The sequence below is a fragment of the Orcinus orca genome, chromosome 2 (assembly GCF_937001465.1).
Source record: "Orcinus orca chromosome 2, mOrcOrc1.1, whole genome shotgun sequence".
NCBI classification, from domain to species: domain Eukaryota; kingdom Metazoa; phylum Chordata; class Mammalia; order Artiodactyla; family Delphinidae; genus Orcinus; species Orcinus orca.
Genome location: NC_064560.1, coordinates 188,544,060 through 188,560,018, shown reverse-complemented (window position 1 = coordinate 188,560,018; position 15,959 = coordinate 188,544,060). Strand labels below are relative to the sequence as shown.

The window sequence follows — 15,959 nt, the reverse complement described above, 5'->3', positions numbered from 1 at the left end:
CCCAGGTGATGCCAAAGGCAGGACTAAGCCTCCAGGCAGAGGTGTGGGGTGAAGGGGATAACCTTGGGCCACCTGATGACCCAGATGGTGGCTCTGGCTTGCTGCTGCCCGTCTGCAGGCTTCCTTTCCAGAAGGTTCAGCTGCAAGTGATGCTGCACCACATGCATGGACTGAGTCAAGAGTCTCATGTTTGTAAGATAATAATATATGCAAAGCATCCGTGGATGTTTCTAGTAAATATTCTAGTTTATTCTGTCAGACTTTCATAGTCGCAGGTGATACAGCTCAGCAAAAGCAGTAGTCAGTTCTTCCAGACTGTACCTTGTGGTAGTTTGAGGCTGCAGCTGGTGCTGAAGTGGAACTCACAGGAAACCCAGATGAAGGCCATGCTGGGTCCCTCCACCGAACAATGTGGTGCGACCACGAGTGACTAAAAGACAACCAAATAAATGGATAGACCAGCCTGGCAAGAAAACAGAGTCAGCCTGCAGTGGAAGGTCTGGGGAAGACCTATGCCTCAAAATCCTACCTTCTCAGCAAGTTTGGTACAACCCTTCGGTACTGCCTGTGTTTCCACCACTGGAGGATCCAACCCATCTGGGCCTTAGTTTCCTCACCTGCAAAATAGGTATAACGTTATTGTTATCCTTTCATCACAGAAGACTGGGACATGCTCTGCAGTAATTTTTTATGCTGCAATATCTATATAAAATGTCTGATACATTTGGGGTGCTCAAAAATTTTAGTAGTTATTGATTAATCACAAATATTGAGGGAGGGTCTAAGGTCAGTAATATACCACGCAGCTTGAAGAGGGCACCTACAGTAGGAAGAGCCAGCACGACCTGAAGAAGTTGGGCATGGTGGCCCTGCAGGAGGTCTGGGCACAGGGGAAGGCCGTGGGCCTGGGCATTACTTCATAATTTGGGCCTGACAACACCCCTCAACTTGACAGTGTGGCTATCATTAGGATGAGAAGGGGGCTCAGTGGGCTGAAGTCAAAATTCCGACTCCACACACTGGCCTGCCCACGTTGATCTTGCAGCTGGGGACGCATTTTGGATGCAGAAAGACGCAGTGATAGGGATAATAATTGTTGGCAATCTCCTAGGCCCATAGCGACTCTGCAGTGTCTTACCAGATCAGACACAGAAGCTATGTTTCACTGTGGCCCAATGAATTGCTGTTGATCCCAAGCATAGGAGCAAGTTGCAAAGCTCTACTTTAGTGTTTGGGGCTCTTTAAGCAGGAGGCTGCGGTTGTATTTCTGATGTTTTCTTTCTTGAGCTTAGTGGCAGCACACAGGTGTTAACACCTATAGCATTTCCTAGGCCTTTCTGCATATCAGAAATACTTCCTAAGGACTTCTTTTTTTTTTTTTTTTTTCTGTACGCGGGCCTCTCACTGTTGTGGCCTCTCTCATTGCGGAGCACAGGCTCCGGACGCGCAGGCTCAGCGGCCATGGCTCACGGGCCCAGCCACTCCGCGTTATGTGGGATCTTCCCGGACCGGGGCACGAACCTGTGTCCCCTGCATCGGCAGGCGGACTCTCAACCACTGCACCACCAGGGAAGCCCTCCTAAGGACTTCTTAAAGGAAAATGTAGGCCTAGTCCCACCAGCAAAGCACAGTCCATTTTTTTTTTTTGGCTCTAATGACAGGCTGTAAATTTTATTCAAAGGGGCCTTTGCTTTTCCAAAGACACATCTGTACTGCAGAGTTGCCTGCATCTTATTTGCTTTTTTTTTGTTTGTTTTTAATTTTCATTGGAGTATAATTGATTTAAAGTGTTGTATTCGTTTCTGCCGTACAGCAAAGTGAGTCAGTTATATGTATACATATATCCACTCTTTTTTAGATTCTTTTCCCATGTAGGTCATTACAGAGTACTGAGAAGAGTTCCTTGTGCTATACAGTAGGTCCTTATTAGTTATCTATTTGATATACAGTAGTGTGTATATGTCAATCCCAATCTCCCAATTTATCCCTCCCAGCAGTCCGTTCTTGATGATAAAACCCGGCAGAGAGGAACAGAGCTGCAGAAGACGGAGTGCCACGAGCAGCGGACTGGCACGCCAGTACCTTGTTAGAACTAGTTTCTAAACATTCCCTGAACAGCTGGTAAGGGAGACAGTCCGCCCTGAGCACAATGGATGGTGAGAGGAGGCCACCCAGGGATTAAAATTTTAACCCAGATGATCCCAAGGGTGAGTGAGTGTACAGTACAAAGTGCAGTTCAAGGAGCTGTGTGCGCTCACTCATGCAAGCCATCAGGCCTTTGGGGTTCGTGGACCTGCAGAACGAGTGACCTGTGGAACTGAATCCATCAGCGAGTCCCACCGTGCGGGGCATCCTATACTAACGTGTAGGGGGTGGGGTGAAAAGCAGGGCGGAGGGAGCGAAGGGATTCAGCAGTATTCTGAATACTCAGCAGCTGCTTAGTAACTACTCATGGACTTGAATTCAATAAAATCAAGAAGAAAAATGGAAATGCAGATCCTTGCAAAGTGCCTTCTGGCAGTTCAAAACATTTTTGTACTCTGAGGGCAAGTGGCAAGGATTAAGCATATCCAACTGGCTTTGTGCTCCTAAGGCCACTTGATCCTGGAAGCTCCTTTTCACTCCCCGCACCTTCACCTCCTGCCCCGGGTCGGACGATTATCTGTGGTGGTGCAGAATAATGGAATAATTTTGCCATTTACTGTCAAGACACTGCATCCAACAATGAGGGTTTTATTCTGAGATAAAGTTTGAAAAAAGGCTCAATAGATGCCAGATATTAATTTCCATCCTTGAGAAAGAAAGGAATGCAAACTGCAGCAAAGTTGTGTTGATTCATCAGTCTATTGACGCTCGAGCCCACGGTCTGGTCTTTCCCTTCCCAGCTTGAAAGAATATGACTCATTGTCTCAGTCAAAGGTTGCATCCGTTCTCCCGACCGTTAGCGCACCTTACTTTTGGAGAAGTGACTGTGTAGCCACTGTAATTAGGGGCCATACATTCTCCCTGAGGAATCTTCATCGGGGCGACCCAGCCCTCACGGGAGCAAGCTGAGCTGCGCATCACGGGCCACGTGTGAAAGAACAAGCTTTCCTCCTTTCTCTCAAGACCACTGTTTGGACTTACAAACACCGTCTGCTTCTTATGTGTTAAATAGCTAAAGATCAGACTCAGACTGTCGTCAGCAGCATGAACGAATAACTCGCAAACTCCTGAGTCATCACGCAGTTTTATAGTTTTCTTTCCAAAGGCACTTTGAAAAAAGACTTCAAACAAACGAACAATAACCTATTCCCTGATGACTGTCCTTTGATACGTGAATGTTTCCTGAGGTTTTAGGCTGGGCTCTGAGCTGCCCTGTGATGTCATGGAGACGGACAGCCCCCTCTGAAGCTTAGGGCCTACTCCTCTGCATGCGTGTGAAACCCTCCCGGTGAAAGCTACTGGCTGACCTGGGAGGCCCAGGGCCTCAATGCAGTTGAGTTTCTGGACTCTGTACAATTGCCTGCTGACCAGGATGGGGTGTCCAGACACTCCTACTCTGAGATACTTTGGGGTCAAGAAATATTTACAAGAAAAGTGAAGCTCAGAAAGATTAATTGACTTACCCATAGTCTGGTAGAAAGACCCTCAGAGATAGCTCCACCCTGGAAATCATGTTTCTTTGTTTTGTTTGTTTGTTCAGAAATTTTCCTAAGAGAGAGAGAGAGAAAGACAGACAGACATCATTCCCAGCCTTGTATGCTGATACCCCAAATGAATAGGCCACAGAGGAGGGGCGTGGGTGATTTAGAACCCAGCTTCTTGACAAAGGGACGGGTCCCAGAGCTGACTTTGTCTGTTAAACAGCATCCTTCTGCCCTTGCGGCTGGATCACGCTGACTGGAGTGCTCTACCCTTGTCAGAAGGTGGCTCTGTAGCTTTCCTGAGATTTCGGAGAGGTGGAAAGAAGGCCTGAGAGAAAATGGTACTTCTGCCTCCCAGGCACAAGTGAGGGGCCAGCCAGCCCAGAAATGCCCCCGTGTGCTCTGGTGTCTTGGGTCTCCAGCCAGACCAGGGTGTCTCTGGGAGCTGAGGAAACTCCCTGAAGCTCAGGGTGAAGAGTAGGCTTAAATGTTACCCCTCTTAAGTGAATGAGAGAAGCCTGAGCTTTGGTTTCTACACCAGGGACACCAATCTGCTTGTGGAGGGGGCGGCCGGCCTCCCCAGAGGTTCTCCTGGGTGGTGTCAGCTCCTGGGTGAGGGCCTGGGCTCCAGTGGGGTCCACGGTCAGAGATATTAGAGGAGGACGTCCCCTCAACGACCATCTGAAAATTCCAACCTGATTATGTCACGTTCCCAGTGAAACTCCTCTGTGTCTCCCAACTGCTCCCTGGAAGAAGCCCCAGAGCCCCGTGGGGTGCTGGTCCCCTCTCCATCACACAGCAGACCAGGCCCTGGCCCCCTGTGCTGCCTGCCTTCCTGCTCTCCCCCTAGCACTCCCCAACCCCTTCCTGGCAGACTTTCACTGCCCTTCATCTGCCCGCTGCTTCTCCCCGCCCTCAGCCCAGGGCCTTCAGATCACTGGCCGCCTTCACAGAGCCTTCCCGGACGCCTCGCTAGGTTGAAGAGCTCCTAATATAACTAGCAGTTATGAGTAAATGACCACATACCCATCGAATGAATGTCAGCTCCCCACTGCATGTCACCAGCATCCAGCTTTGTCCCAGGGGCCACACTCAGGAAGCTGGAAGGAACTGTCTGTCTGCGGCAGCGAGGCAGGTGCAGCATAGAGGGACAGAGGCAGGAGCCCTGGGCTCAGGTCTTACCTCCGGCACTTCCTTCCAGACTGCAGACGTGTCCTTTTGATGCCCTGACCTGGTCTCCTTCTCTGTGCTGTCTGACCCTCTGCTGTCTGAGGACTTCCCTCCGGCCCTGACATTCTCAACGGCCATGAATTCATTCAGGCCTGGTCTCAGAAAATCATGATGTCAAGAAGTTTCTCCTGGGCACCCTCCCACCCCTCCCTGGGCTGGCAGGGCCTCTGCTCTGCTCTCCATCCCTTGCTTCTCTCACAGCCCTCCTGAGGCACCTCACTTTGCTGGGAACATTTCACTGCCAGCTGCAAGGGAAAGCAAGATAAGAAACTAATTTGAACTAGGAGATTGGAGCTTCATATATTATCTTCAGACACATGGGCATGTTAAAAGGCACCTGCCCAAGGCGAGAATCTCTAAGGACGGTTGGGGAGGAAGGGTAAGGCCTTTGGGTAGAAGCCTTTTTTGATACCCTTCAAAGAGCAGCTGGGGTTATTGTTTGCCTGAATGACTTGCAAAAACATTTGTGAACTCACATGTAGAAGCCAGCCTATGATTGGTTTGTTAACGTGGCGATGGTTCCTGAGGCCTGGCTGGGAGTATCTGCTGATCAGGCCTGGGGTGGAAAGAAGTCCTGAGAAAGTGCATCCAGATTGGGGCCCAGGAATTACAGCGATCATGCAGAAGATGATCCTGCCAGGAGCTGAGCCTTGATCCCCAAGGGCTTCTAGAGAAAAAGCAAAGCACTTCTCTGATTTCAGGAGCTCAGTAAACCCAGCTCTCTGGCCTCTTTCAAACAATAGCAACTCTGCAGAGACAAGGGACGAGGTGAAGTAGACAGGATGAGACTTCACATTCTTAAGATGTCTATACTCACCAAACTGATGTACAGATTCAACACAATCCCTATCAAAATCCCAGCTGCCAGTTTTTGCAGAAAGGGACAGACTGATCCGAATTTTAATGTGAAAATGCAAAAGACCCTCAATGATTGAAACAATCTTGTAAAAGAACAATGTTAAAAACTCACATTTCCCAACTTCAAAAGTTACTATAAAGCTACAGTAACCAAGAAGGTGTGATACTGACATAGGAATAGGCACAGAGATCTATAGAATAAACATCAGAGTTCAGAGATAAACCCTTTTTTTTGATAAGGGTGCTAATATCATTCAAAGAAGGAAAGAATAGTCTTTTTAATGAATGGGGCTGTCACAACTGGATATCACATGCAAAAGAATGAATTTGGACCCCTACATCACACCATATACAAAAATTAATTCAAAATGGATCACAGACCTAATCGTAAGGGCTAAAACTACAAAATTCTTAGAAGAAAACATGGATGCAAATCTTTATGACCTTTGATTAGGCAATGGTGTCTTAAGCACAATACCAAAAGCAGAGGTAACAGAAGGAAAAATTAGATAAATTCAATTTCATTGAAATTAAAAACATTTGCACTTCAAAGGATACTACAAAGAAAGTGAAAAGACAACCCACAGAATAGGAGAAAATATTTGCAAATCATATATCTGCTAAGAGAATTGTATTTAGAATATATAAAGGATAATCACAACTCAATTATTAAAAGGAAAAATAACCCAATTTTAAAATGGGCAAAGGATCTGAATTCTCTGAAGAAGGTAAACAAATGGTCAATAAGCACATGAAAAGTTGCTCAACATCCTTAGCCACTTCACATACACTAGGATGGCTAAAATTAAAAAGACAGATAATAACAAGTGTTGACAAGGATGCAGAGAAATTAGAACCCTCATACATTGTTAGTGAGAATGTAAAATGGTTCAGCTGTTTTGGAAAAGAGTTTGACAATTCCTCAAAAGGTTAAGTATAGAGTTACCATACGAGCCAGCAATTCCACTCCTACGTACATACCTAAGCAAAACGAAAATTATATCCACGCAAAAATGTGCACACAAACAAACATAGCAGCATCGTTCACAATAGCTAAGAAGTGGGAACACAACTGACGAGTGGATGAATAAAATGTGGTCTCCACACAATGGAACATTATTCAACCATAAGACTGAATGAAGTACTGATACATGCTACACTGTGGAGGAACCCTGACAACATTATGCTAAGTCAAAGAAGCCGGTTATAAAAGACCATATATTGTATGTTTCCATTTATATGAAATGGCCAGAATAAAATCTATAGAGACAGAAAATGGATTAGTATTTTCCAGGGCTGGCAGGGGGAGGGGCTGGGAGTGACTGCTAATGGGTCCAAGGTTTGTTTTTGGGGTGACATGTTCTAAAATTGATTGCTGTGGTTGTTGCATAACTGTCAATATATTTTTGGGGTGACATGTTCTAAAATTGATTGCTGTGGTTGTTGCATAACTGTCAATATACACTGAACTGTGTACTTTAAACTGAGACTCTGTGCTATGTGATTTATATCTTAAACTTTTTAAAAAAGATCACACATTCCAACACACTACACAGACATTATAGGGGAGTAGGTGCCCTCAGCATGACAATTCCATTCAATGACTGTTCCTTTATTCAAAAACTACAGCATGCCAGCCATGTGCCAGATGATGGGGGAGGGGGATGTTGAAGTGACCAAGACACAGTCCTGGCCTTTCTGGGACTCACAACCTGTTCAGAGAAGCAAATACATACCCAAATGCCTCTAACAGGAGAGGGATTGTGGATACCTGTTATAGTAAAAACACAAAGTGTAAGAAAAACTGACAAAGGAGTGAGTTGGAAATCCTAACTGCTCCTTCCTCTTGGGGAAGGAGATGAGCCTGGTGAAGAGGGAGGTGTAGTTCATCAGGGGTTTCCCTTCTCCTTCCTTTGGGGGCTCTCCAAAGACATCCACATTGCATGGGTGGGAGAACTGATGAGTGCCTGTGGAGCCGTGGGCAGCTGGGTGTCCGGGGGATGTGCGGAGGACTAAGGCATGGCCTGTAGTGCCAGGGACTCCACAGCCCACCAGGCAGGGACGCAGTGAGAAGTGGGCACACTGAGCAGACGACCTGCAGAAGGGAGCAGGTGACAGATGCTGGTTTGAGTGCTCAGGATGGTAAGTGCTGCAGGGGTAACTTGTCCTGCTTCCACTCTTTCCGGATTGTTCTCCGTAAGCCCCCTGTGTGGGCAGATGCCTCCTGGGCTCGTTCACATGGACCTGCACACAGGGCTGTGTGGAAGTTGATGGTTTAAACTGGGGTTAGGGATAAGATGACAGACCCACAGCCCGGTCCCTGAGAGCAGGGGAGAGAGGCCTGTCTGTGGGGTGCCAGATTCTGCCCCCGCCTTTTGGAGGCCTTTCCCTCCTCTTCCTCCTCTATGTACTTAAGCCATTCCCATTGCTTGCTCAGACTCTGCTTCCAAGAAAGGACCTGATCTCTGGGCCCCCAGTATGCATCCAACTTCATCCATGTTGGATGAAGTCTCACTAGAGGGGCCCCTCAGCCGCTCAGGGGTGGCATCCCCCAGAGGCTTGGGCTAGGGAGCCCATTCTAATGCACTCAGAGCTGCAAGGGCCCATTCCACTGGAATTTGTTGCTCCCATCAAAGGCATAAATATTAACAGCTGTGCTGGAGCAGGGGGGTGTTATTTTAATCTATATCTTTCCTTATAAAAAGAAAACCCACCCCTGAAGCAAAAGCAGCTCAAAGAGGGAAGTTCATAGCAATACAGGCCTTCCTCAAGAAACAATAAAAATCTCAAATTAACAACCTAACCTATCACCTAAAAGAATTAGAAAAAGAAGAACAAACAAAACCTAAAGTCAGCAAAGGAAAGAAATAATAAAGATCAGAGAAGAAATAAATAAAATAGAGATTAAAAAAATAGAAAAGATGAATCCAAGAGCTGGTTTTTTTTGTTTTGTTTTTTAAATATAAACAAAATCAACAAACCTCTAGCCAGGCTCATCAAGAAGAAAAGAGAGAGGATCCAAATAAACAAAATAAGAAATGAAAGAGGGGAAATGACAACTGATACCAGAGAAATACAAAAAATCATAAAAAGAATACTATGAACTGTTATATGCCAACAAATTGGACAACCTAGAAGAAATGGACAAGTTTCCAGAAACATACAGTCTGCCAAGACTGAGTCAAGGAGAAATAAATAATTTGAACAGACTGATCACTACAAGTGAAGTATAATCTGTAATTTTAAAAAACTCCCTGCAAACAAAAGTCCAGGACCAGATGGCTTCACTGGGGAATCCTACAAAACATACTACAAAGAACTTATACCTATCCTTGTCAAACTATTCCAAATTTATTCTATGAGGCCACCATCACCCTGATACCAAAACCAGACAAAGACACTACAAAAAAAGAAAATTACAGGCCAATATATTTGATGAATATAGGAGCAAAAATCCTTGACAAAATATTAGCAACCCGAATCCAACGATACATAAAAAGGATCACACACCATGATCAAGGTGGATTCATTCCAGGGTCCCAAGGATGGTTCAACATACACAAATCAATCAATGTGATACACCCCATTAACAAAAGGAAAGAGAAAAACCACAATGATCAATCATCTCAATAGATGCATAAAAAACATTTGACAAAATCCAACATCCATTTATGATAAAAATTCTCACCAAAGTGAGTACAGAGGGAACACATCTCAACATTTACAACAAACCCACAGCCAGCATAATATTCAACAGTGAAAAGCTGAAAGCCTGTCCACTAAATTCAGGAACAAGACAAGGATGCCCACTCTTACCGCTTCTATTCAACATAGTATTGGAAGTCTTAGCCACAGCAATCAGACAAGAAAAAGAAATAAAAGGTATCCAAACTGGAAGGGAAGAGGTAAAACTGTCACTGTTTGCAGATGACATGATACTCTATATAGAAAACCCTAAAAGTCTACACATAAAAACTATTAGAACTAATAAATGAATTCATCAAGGTAGCAGGGTGCAAGATTATTAAGCAGAAATCTGTTGTGTTTCTTTACACTAACAATGAAATATCAGAAAGAGAAAGTTAAAAAAAAAACATTTAAAATTACATCAAAAAAATAAACACCTAGGAATAAACTTAACCAAGAAGGTAAAAGACCTATATGCTGAAAACTAGAAAACATTGATACAGGAAAATGAAGATGATTCAAAGAAATGGAAAGATATCCTGTGCTTTTGGATTGGAAGAATTAATAGTATTAAAATGGCCATACTACCCAAAGCAATCTATAGATTTAATGCAATCCCTATCAAATTACCAGTGGCATTTTTTACAGAACTAGAACAAAAAAAATCTTAAAATTTGTATGGAGACACAAAAGACCCCAAATAGCCAAAGCCAGCTTGAGGGAAAAAAAGGAGCTGGAGGAATCAGACTCCCCAACTTCAGACTACACTACAAAGCTACAGTAATCAAGACAATATGGTACTGGCACAAAAACAGAAATATAAATCAATGGAACAGGATAGAAAGCCCAGAAATAAATCCATGCACCTATGGTCAATTAACAACAAAGAAGGCAAGAATATACAATGGAGAAAAGACAATCCCTTCTAGTGGTGTTGAAAAAGCTGGACAGCTACATGTAAATTCACGAAATTAGAACATTCCCTCACAACATATACAAAAATGAACACAAAATGGTTTAAAGACCTAAATGTAAGACATGACACCATAAAACTCCTAGAAGAGAACATGGGTGAACATTCTGAGACATAAATTGTAGAAATATTTTCTTAGAGCAGTCAAAGCAAAAGAAATAAGAGGAAAAATAAACAAATGGGACCTAATCAAACTTACAAGCTTTTGCACAGCAGAGGAAACCATCAACAAAACAAAAAATAACCTACAGAATGGGAGAAAATATTTGCAAACGATGACACCGACAAGGAATTAATTTCCAAAATATACAAACAGTTTATATAGCTCAATATTGAAAAAAACCAAACAACCCAATCAAAAAATGGGCAGAAACCTAAATAGACATTTCTCCAGAGAAGCCATACAAATGGCCAGTAAGCACATGAAAAACTGCTCAACATCACTAAGTATTAGAGAAATGCAAATCAAAACCACAATGAGGTATCACCTCACTGGTCAGAATGGCTATCATCAAAAAGTCTACAAATAATAAATGCTGGAAGGGGTATGGAGAAAAGGGAACCCTCCTACACTGTTGGTGGGAATGTAATGTGCCGCCAGTTGGAAAACAGTATGGAAGTTCCTTAAAAAACTAAAAAGAGAGCTACCATATGATCCGGCAATCCCACTCCTGGGTATATATCTGAAAAAACTGAAAACTCTAATTCAGAAAGATACATGCTCCCCAATATTCAGGGCAACACTATTTACAATAGCCAAGTCATGGAAGTAACCTGTGTCCATCAACAGATGAATGGATAAAGAAGATGTGGTATATATATACAATGGAATACTACTCAACCGTAAAAAAGAACAAAATAATGCCATTTTCAGCAACATGGATGCCACTAGAGATTATCATACTAAGTGAAGTAGTCTGAAAGAGAAAGACAAATACCATATGATATAACTTATATGTGGAATCTAAAATATGACACAAATGAACCTATCTGTGAAACAGAAACAGAATCAGGGACATAGATAATAGACTGATGGTTGCCAAGGGTGAGAGGGGTGGGAGAGGTTTGTATTGGGAGTTTGGGATTCGCAGATGCAAACTGGTATATGTAGAAGGGATAAACAACAAGGCCCTACTGTATAGCACTGGGAACTGTATTCAATATCCATGAAAAAGAATGTATGTATATGTATAACTGAGTCACTTTGCTGTACAGCAGTAATTAACACAACAGTGTAATTCAATTATACTTCAATAAAAAATAAAGTTAAAAACGAATAAGTTAGTACAATCAAAAAAAAAAGAGAGATCTTGTAAGTATATACAATGCAATATTACTCAGCCATAAAAAAGAATGAAATCTTGCCATTTGCAGCAACATGGATGGACCCATAGAATATTATGCTGACTGAAATAAGTCAAACAAAGAAAGAGAAATACTATATGGTATCACTTATATGTGGAATCTAAAAAGTAATACAAATGAATCTATATACAAAACAGAGAGAGACGCACAGACACAGAAAACAAACTTATGGTTACCAAAGGGGAGCAGCGGGGAGAGACAAATTAGGAGTATGGGGTTAACAGATACAAGCTGCTATACATAAAATAGATAAGCAACAAGGATTTACTGTATAGCACAGGGAATTATATCTAATATCTTGTAATAACCCATAATGGAATATAATCTGCAAAAAAGCAAACACCGGAATCACTATGCTGTACACCTGAAACTAACACAATATTGTAAATCAGATACACAGAAAGAAAGGAAGGAGGGAAGGAAGGAAGGGGGGAAGGAAGGAAGGAAGGAAGGAAGAAGGGGAGAGAGAGAGGGAGGGAGGGACAGAGGGACGGAGGAAGGAAATCCACCCCTAGTTAAATAACACTTTAGGTGAAGGATTTAACTTTTGGCGTTGGAAGCAGGGGAGCACCCTGAGGCTCCCCAGTCAAACCCGAGAAGCTGCCTATGCAGAGGCTCAGGAAGTCTAACCTTTCCCTCCTAACCCAACCTCCTCTTCCACAAAGGAAAAGCCCAGCATTCTTGAATGAAAAGCTCAGAGAGCATCAAAGGGAAAGAAGCCAGACTTGCAGGAAAACCCTCCAGCCCGTTCATGATTCCTGTGACCCTCTGTAACCCCTGTGAGGAGCTGGAGGATGCTCTGACCTGCAATGTGACTCACTTCCCTCCGTACAATGTGTGACTCGGTCTGAAGGACAGTGTGCTGCAGCACCTCTCCCTGCTCGAATGCCATTTTCTTCTACCTGGGCACCTGCCCCCTCGTCTAGCCCTGCCAGTGTCTGGCTCTCCTTTGGGAAGCCTCATCCATCAGTCCTGCTCACCGTTAAAAGCCACAGAAACCAACTCTGGCTGATTTAGGTAGAAATGGAATTAATCTCGGGTGGTTCACAATCTCTGGGAGCCGCTGCTGGGTGTGGGCACCCAGGTGCACCTGGACCAACTCTACCCGCAGCTGCTAGAGCAACCTCAGCTGAATCCGGAAGCAGCTGCCCCTGGACTCTGAGTGGTGTCTGCCTGGCAGAGCTGTTACCCAGCTTCATTGTAGCCACCAGGGAGTCTGGCACGGTGACCACCTGGCATCTTCAGCCTCTCCAGTGGGAGGAGCGTTCCGCCTCATCAGGCGGGGAATTCCCCCAATACAGGACAGGCCATAAAGATCCCAGGTGGCCGTAAGGCATGAAAATGGTTGTTCTGCCTCTCAGGGGTAAGGGCAGCTAGTAATTCTATTATTTTTTCCCCCTGCCTTCCCTGACCAGCACGATCTCTGAGTTTGGTAAAAGTCACTCAGGCAAAGTATTGATGAGAACTTTTTTCATATGATGAGAACTTTTAAGATTTACTCTCTTAGTGAAGTAAGTCAGAAAGAGAAAAACAAATACCGTATGCTAACACATATATATGGAATCTAAAAAAAAAAAAAAATTGTTCTGAAGAACCTAGGTGCAGGACAACAATAAAGACGCAGACGTAGGGAATGGACTTGAGGACACGGGGAAGGGGAAGGGTAAGCTGGGACGAAGTGAGAGAGTGGCATGGACATATATACACTACCAAATGTAAAATAGCTAGTGGGAAGAAGCCACATAGCACAGGGAGATCAGCTCGGTGCTTTGTGACCACCTAGAGGGGTGGGATGGGGAGGGTGGGAGGGAGACACAAGAGGGAGGAGATATGGGGACGTATGTATACGTATAGCTGATTCACTTTGTTATAAAGCAGAAACTAACACAACATTGTAAAGCAATTATACTCCAATAAAGATGTTAAAAAAAAAGATTTACTCTCTTAGCTACTTTCAAATATACAAACAATATTAACTACAGTCACCATGCCATACATTACATCCCATAGCTGATTTATTTTATAACTGGGAATTTATACCTTTTGACCCCCTTTCCCATTTCTCCCAACCCCCACGCCTGGCCTCTGGCAACCACCGATCTGTTCTCTGTGTCTATGAGTTTGTTTTATTTTGTTTTAGATTCCACATATGAAATCATACGGTATTTGTCTTTCTCTGTCTGACTTATCTCACTTAGCACAATGCCCTCAAGGTGCACCCATGTTGTCGCAAATGGCAGGATTTCATTCTTTTCGTGGCTGAATATTTTTATATATATATTATAATATAGAACACACACATATATCTTGCATTTTCTTATTTTCTTTTCATCTGTGTGTGGACACAGGCTGTTTCCGTGTCTTGGTTATTATTGTAAATAATGCTGCAATGAACAAGGGGTGCACCTATCTTTTAGAATTAGTGTTTGCATTTTCTTCAGATAAATACCCAGAAGTGGAATTACTAGATCATATCATTTTACATCTTAAAAAAGAAATCTGGGGGCTTCCCTGGTGGCACAGTGGTTGAGAGTCCGCCTGCCGATGCAGGGGACACGGGTTCGTGCCCCGGTCTGGGAAGATCCCACATGCCGCGGAGCAGCTGGGCCCGTGAGCCATGGCCGCTGAGCCTGCGCGTCCGGAGCCTGTGCTCCACAACGGGAGAGGCCACAACAGTGAGAGTCCCGCGTACCGCAAAAAAAAAAAAGAAAGAAAGAAAGAAATCTGGGTGGGGTGAGGACCAGTGTAACATCTGTCATGCTCCTTCAGCAACAGACGTTCAAACCATCCATTGCCACTATAGTTCATCAGAAAATAAAATACCTTCCTAGAATAGACAGTGCTGTCAGCATCTTTCTGCTGACCATAGACTATTCTGGGCAGTATTTTGAAAATGAAACTGACTTATTAAAAGCTTGCAAGAGGAGGCGAAAAGGCCTGAGGTTGACCTGACTGCTTTGCTGTGAGAGCCCTGGGCTGTGACCCAAGGTCATGAGGGTGAGTCCCCTGGGGATGCAGCAGTGGCCTGCAAGCTTAGTGCTCACATAACCGTGGGCAAGTCACTTGGGTCTCAGTTTCCTTGTCTGTAAAACAAAGCTGAATCCCTCAAGAGTCCCTGGGTGGCCAATCTCAGGAATCCACATGGGTCAATCAGGAGGGCTGTTTGTTATCAGAGAATACAAGCTGAGGAATCACCTGCTACCTGAGGGCTGGAAGGCAGCAGGGCCTCAGGTAGGTTGGGAAAGTGATCTTTCCTTCCGCTAACGGAGTCCTGTGAGCCAGAGCCAGCGGCCTAAGTCTGAGAAGTAGGCAGAGGCTGGTAGTGCAGGGCCTGGAGGGCATCTAGGAATGGATTCTCTTTCCACCCCCCCATCTCTGGACCTGTGTGTCTGCTTCATTCCCCTCTTCTTCCTTCTGAAGACCAGTTTCCTCTGCTCCCCAGGCCATATGGCAGAACAAGTCTGCCCTTGGGTACCATGTTCACCCTTAGGGTCTAGTCACTCACAGAAACCATCTCAATCAATTCTAGGAAAGCACTGTCACAGGTGCATCTCTGGTCCAATTACTTCTAGGCAAAACCATGGCAGCTGCTAGGAGCCCTGGTGAGGAGCCTGGAGTTCCATGGCAACCAAAATTACCTACCCCAGAAGGACTGGACTACAGGCCCCCAGACAGGCCTAAGAGTCTGGGAGTGCAGGAGTGAATGGACTGCAGGGTAACTCTTCAGATTGTGCAGAAGCAGTCTCAAGGGTCATGAGGATTTGATTTAAAGCCATTCTCAAACTTTTTTTTTTTTTTTTTTTTTTTTTTTTTTTTTTGCGGTACGCGGGACTCTCACTGTTGTGGCCTCTCCCGTTGTGGAGCACAGGCTCCGGACGCGCAGGCTCAGCGGCCATGTCTCACGGGCCTAGCCGCTCCGCGGCATGTGGGATCCTCCCGGACCGGGGCACGAACCCGTGTCCCCTGCATCGGCAGGCGGACTCTCAACCACTGCGCCACCAGGGAAGCCCCATTCTCAAACTTGAAAGTGCATCAGAACCACCTGGAGGACTTGTTAAAACACGGAGGGCTAGACCTCAGAGTTTCTGATTCAGTAGGTCTGGAGGGGCACAGTCTGAGAATTTGCATTTGTAACAAGCTCTGATGATGCTCAAATGCTTGGTTCCCAAAGTGGGGTCCACATTCCTGGCCCTGCCAGTTTCTTCAATCTGCAGGTTCCA

At 44.6% G+C, this 15,959-nt stretch overlaps 1 long non-coding RNA gene across 1 annotated transcript; it reads right to left on the bottom strand.

The window, feature by feature from the left end:
- Nucleotides 1-1,358: 1,358 nt before the first annotated feature.
- Nucleotides 1,359-15,750, bottom strand: LOC125963704 (uncharacterized). The gene is made up of 2 exons (XR_007476070.1): nt 15,694-15,750; nt 1,359-1,521 (listed from the first exon to the last, which is right to left on the bottom strand). It is a non-coding gene; the product is annotated as an uncharacterized LOC125963704 (long non-coding RNA).
- Nucleotides 15,751-15,959: the final 209 nt, after the last annotated feature.